The following is a 6,125-nucleotide window of genomic DNA, read 5'->3' on the forward strand; positions in this document are numbered from 1 at the left end:
GGTGGTGTGCGGTGTCTGAAATGCAGTTAAGAGTGTTTGGAAGACCTTCTTGGTCTGCTTACCTCAATGTCACAGTGCTTTTCCTATGGGAAACATTAAGAGTTTTCCTTGGGCATATGTTGTTATGCATGACTAAATCTTATCCTGATAACTTGGCTAGAATTATGTCTAGAATACATTTGACTCCTTATATTTTAAAATAAACCCAGAAACTCTTTAGGTGAGTTACTAGTTGCAATATGGGTTCAATCTACTTTTTTACCTTATTCACAGTAGATCAGTCAAGTCCGCTTCTCTACACTTGAACTTTCTCATAATGCCTGGGGATCAAGCACTACTGCAGTGGCTTAAACGCAAAAAGAAGCCAGCATGATTGTTAAATATATAATGAAAAAATATCTATTAATACTTAGTTTTTAATTTTTTTCACTAAACTCATAAATCTTAAATTAAAATTATCTAATAGTATCCTAGTAATTATAAACATTGATTCAGAGTGAATATCTGTCCAGATTCTGGCACACATACACAGGAAAACAATTCTTTCATTCACCAAAATTCTGCATTTGTATAACTCTTCATCTTAGTTGCTCCTGATCTCTAGTGGAGGGGAATCAGAAACAGAAATATTGAATGCATAACATTTTCTGTGTTCCTAGAGGCACTAATCTAGTTGATTAGTTACCAGCACTGGGAACAATTAGATGGATATACACTATTACCTAACACATCTTCTTTCTCATTTACATATTTTCACAGAAAAACAAAACAAAGACTCCCCCTTGTGCTTCACAACAATAGGTCTAAGAGAGTAAGGCATTCTTATTTTTCAGACAGGTTATCAGTGTCTCTCTCGTGGACCAAATCTCTGTCCTACCCTAAAGAAAATATAACCCACCTTTTTGTTTTGTCTGAGTTAGTTTGAAGAATGTGTACATACCTAAAATTCTCTACAAATTTCCCAGCTTAGTCATCTGTAAATATCTGGGACTCCTTTGCTCCCGATGTCATGAATTGGATCACTAAATAGCTTTAAAGGAAACTAGTTGAGACCTTATTACTTCTAGCAGGACAAATAAGGTTAACAGCAGCAAGAATATTGACTTGACATGGCCAGAACAAGCCCCTGATGGGTATGAATCTAGCATTAGGTCACCTTCGTACACTTGGTCATCTTACCAGACATGCTGCAGAAACCTGCAGTGCCTTCCAGACTTCCAGTATCTGTCCCTCTGCAAGGCCTTCCCACCTGATTTTAGCTTCTGTCAGAGGGGCACTCTCAAGCACTGGAAAAGTTTTTAATTGTATTTACAAAGTCAATATATTATATATTATCTGATAATACATTATCTGGAGTTTCTCTCATAAGCTTTTCTGCAGCTGAGCTGTGATCACTAAGGGGCCAGATCTTACTGAGTGACAAGTATCCTGGGAGCAGAGGAGGCTCAGAACCTTTCAGGGCCAAGTTCTCACCACATTATATCTCTTTCATGAATTTTCACAGCCAGCATGAAAACAAACCAGGGAATGGGAAAAGCTTTAGGCTGACCAGATGCTGCTTCAGTTGAGCTACCTGCTGATTCATTTCAATCATGTTTATTCCAATTGCTTAAAGGAGCTGGATTGTGAATTGAAAGGGCTGGATTACTAAGGTCTAGTTTTCCTTGACAGAACAGCCACTAAGTGCTAATTTGATACCGTATTTCTTTTTGAGAGGCAAGTCATCTTCAGCAGTGACAGCTTGAGGATTTTCTTAGCATAAGATTGGGTCACACATAAGAAGGGTCACAGATCTACAGTCCTAGGCACACTGAAAGTCTGGTTAAGTTTGAAACGGTCTGTGTGCTTCTGATGCTGGCTTGGACTCAACACTCCTGCAAATGATATGTTTTGTACCTTCTCCCTATGTGACTTGTTTTCACTACTGAGAGGGCAGGGCATGCTAGCATTATACTTGCTAAAGGCCAAAGATTTGTTCCTCCACCATGTGCATGATCCAGCAGTAACTGAGTAGGCCAGCATTGACTAAAATCGATCAGTTTGGGGCTGTGGGCTGAGGTATGTGGGTTATTACCCAGGCCCTTCTGTGAGGGGGCCGAGGGTATGTGGGTTATTACTCAGCTCTCATTTGGATAAAAAAGAAATCAAAAGAAGAAAAATGAGTACCGCTTGGCTTCTCTGATCTTACAGCAAAAGTGAATCTCATTCTCTTAAAACCGAATGCCACTATTCCCTGTCAACTTATTGTGAATTTGAGCTGGTTTTGAAAGTAACCAACACCATGGGCTGGAAGTGGACCTAGTGGAAGCATTACAGTTCCCGAGAACGTGCCCCCAGACCAGCTCCAATTATCTATCCCTATTTCCCTTATGAGACACTATTAATAGAGGCTTTGTCAGAGGAGGGACTAGACTGGAATACTTTACAATTTGTAGACTGGTGTACTCTACAAGTATGTTCCCATGATTTATGGGTTGTACTTGCTAGACCTCAGAAAGAGATCAATGTAGGAGAACCTCATTATTGCACACAACCCAGACACACACATGCACACACTTGGTAGCCGTTCTCTCCTTCCTGACCAGCAGACACTGACAACGTGGTCCTGCATTCCTCATGGATTCAGATTTCCCAGAGAGAGGCAGCCTTTAGCAGAATGGGCAAGAGAAGATAAATTTTGGTTCTCTGATTTATGATTTCACATAATATAAGAACAAGGGTGTTTCAATGAACAGCAACAAAATTAACCTGAAAAGGAATAATTTCAACAAGGTGGTAATTAACCTGTGGAACTCACTTCCACAGGATAGCACTGGGGCCACCTACCAGTTAATAAGCTAGATGTTTAAAGGACAATGAGAACTATCTGCCACAATATATAATTTTATATGGGATAAAATGTTAAGGCCATAAATTATTATGTCTTTAGGTTATAAGCAGATACATAGCTAATGAGGATTATAATAGATCTTTTCTCTTAGGCTTATTACTTTGTAATTATCCAACATGGGTCTTTCATCTTCATCCAAATCATCTGTAACTGGCCACATGTCAGAGACAGAACACTGGGCAAGGTGGACCACAGGGCAGATCTCCTCTGGCCAATCCTGCATTTCCAATTGACTTCATCAGCCTCAGCAGCAGTAAGAGAAGGCACTTACCTCTCATTCATGCCAAAGCTTCCTTTATTGCACTTTTTACCTTGCAGAGAGGCCTTGATTTGTGTGATTGAATTTATGTCCTATTTAATGCCCTTTTCCACTGTTAAAGCAATATGAAGCGAAAGGAAAGTGAGAACCAGGCTTAAGGAATGCAGGACATTGCATGCTCCATTAGAGGGATGTGTGCTACAGTCTGCTCTTTCTCATCTATACCATTTTACCAGGTGTTTTGAGGGAAGTTCAAGCACGCTGAGATCGATGAGCTCAGACGCTGACAACAGCAGTTTGTAGATCACAGCAACAGCTAGTGTAGCACTGGTATTCCTTCTGCTAAGGAACACTGTAGTGATACATGAAGCTTGAATATACCTGTAACATTCAGATATTGTAATTTTTTTTCCATGTAGTAAATAAATATTTCACCAGATAGGAGGAAGCATTATTAAAAAGAATTTAACATTTTCGAAGATAAAGGGGTCTATGCTTGAGCTCCGAAGTTCACACAGAAGGACACTTAAAAGGTGACCTGATAAGCACTTTCAGCTACATTTGCAGTTACGCTGCAAGTTGCTCCATGTTTTACAAAATCAAGTCACTAATGTTTGAGTCTGGAAGTTCAACCAAATCAGTTTATATTTCAGGCAGCTATTTCTGAAGACCTTGGTCTAAACTGTTCGACAAGTGATTTAGAATTCATTCTAGTATGCCTTAGCTTTATTTTAAGAAGTTTATTTTTTTAATTGGCACCCTTCACTCATTCACAACTGATCTTTAATTCACCTCAAATTTATAAGGCCCATAATAAATCTGCATTTCAAAGATGATGCTTCTTTGATTTAGGGAAGGTTGAAAATTGAAGATTTAAAATTTAGATAGGATTTTTCCCTCTAAACACCATAGCATTTGGATTTGAGTGGATTTAAAGCCCAATACTTCTTTCTTGTGTACCAGCATATCTCCTCTGGTATCAGAACCGTATTTCAAAATATGCTACATCTTGACTATATAGTAGACCAAATTGAACAACGTCAAATTAAACAGCTTTTCCCCAGACCTCAGATAACAAATGAGTAGGTACAGATTTTTAAGGTGGGTAAAATTCTTCATTAATTCCTCGTACGGCAGAACATCAAACTCTTCAATACTAAAGATCTCAGAAAAAATCCTTTCCTCAGAGAAAGACCTTCAGACTTTTTGTATAGGTTCACCATCCCCGCTTTCTTCCACAGCCTTGTCTCTAAAACTTTTATTTTCTGCACAGATTTAGTGTGTCTTTAAATGGTAGATACAAGCTCTCCCTCTCTGTGTGCTAGGCTTTGTCTTTTCACTTCACGGTTTACGTGCCAGCATTGCTTTCACCAGCGTGGTTATGAGAACGACATTTCTTAACCAGCTCATGCTCCTTCTCTAGCCCCCTTGAACTACCCAAACAAATTAATAACAAAGAAGATGTTACCATATGAGGGACTCATTTGCTCTGGCACTCACCTCTAAGTCTCTTCATGCTGCCTACTGCAGCTAAGAACCAGGGCTTCAACATTTGGGATCTACCCTCGACATTTGGGATCTGCTGAACAATACCTTGCAGGGTACAGAAAGATTCTGAGACTGAACTATCTGTCAGCTCTTTTCCCCAAAATAAATCAGTAATGGAACAGGCGTAGAACACAGTAATGAGGCTACCTGTGCTGAATCACAGACATCCGATACAGAAGCCGTAGGTGTAAAAACCACAAAATTGTATGTGGAGATCTATCGAGTCAATAGTTAGGAAGTTGTCCAGCATAAAAGAATGTCTCAGGTGAAATGCTCAGTGTTCACAAGCTAGGTTTTGTAAACTTAAGAAAGCTCAATTTAAATATAGACACAAGTAAAAGCTAAACTAGCAATTTTCTTCTTTTTTCTTTTTGCATATTTTTGTTAGGTGCTTCTTCTCTGCCTAAAATATAAAGTCCAGAGTGCAGCTGGTGCAAATCCTGGCTATGGATTTCAAGCAAGACAAAGATAGTGTCAGACACTGATCCAACTGAACTAAGGACCCATGTACTTTGGGAGTTGGCTTTGGGGGAAAAATTCTCACACAGATACACAGAAGACGACTAGGGAGAACACCAGCCCAAACACAATAAAACAAAATACAGAACACCAACATATATATGCAGATAAGGAATCAATCTTTCACACTGATCCTACATTCCTTGCATAGTCTTGCACATGCAGAGAATGCGGGATGTGGCCCTTCAGTTTGACGTTTTTTGCAAGTGAAGAAGGGAAGTTTATTTGCAATGGTAACATTTTAAGTTATTTTGGCATCAGCACAAATTACCAGGGGCAGGATCAGATTCCCACACAAATATGGAAGCTCTCTAGCGAGCAAGGCAGGGATGAGAGAACAATACAGCAGATTAATTCTTGTCCAGTGACCACAACGAAGGGAAATCCTAGTTATTACACCACTTCCAAAACTTTCGTTACTTTTTCGAACAAGAAGAAAGAAAAGACTACAGATTCCATCACCCCAAAACCAAGGGAACATTGCTAGAAAAAATCTCATCCTCAAAGGGAACCGCCCTTATTTCAGAAACAAATTCTGAGATGGAATCAAAAAAAAAGAAGCAAGAGAACCTTGGTAAGAGCCAAAAAAGAGAACCACGAAATTTGAAAACAAAGTAGCAGTTCAAATGATACTGCAGGATGCACAAACTCTAGTAGATAACCTCACAGATGACTTCACAGAGCCCCTCATCGACCCAGGTAATTCTTCATTCAATTAGAAAACAGAGAGAGAATAATACTAGAAAAGAAAATTAAGCAACATCCTTCCTCTTTTTTAAAATAAAAATCAAGATCATCTCCCCTCCCCCCCTCTATCTGGAAGCAGGTTAGCTAACCTTAACAGTCTCAATTTAAAATAAAATATATATTTATATATATATTCATATATATAATAAAAGAGAAGATATT

The sequence above is a fragment of the Apaloderma vittatum genome, unplaced genomic scaffold (genome assembly GCF_000703405.1).
Source record: "Apaloderma vittatum isolate BGI_N311 unplaced genomic scaffold, ASM70340v1 scaffold15156, whole genome shotgun sequence".
NCBI lineage: Eukaryota > Metazoa > Chordata > Aves > Trogoniformes > Trogonidae > Apaloderma > Apaloderma vittatum.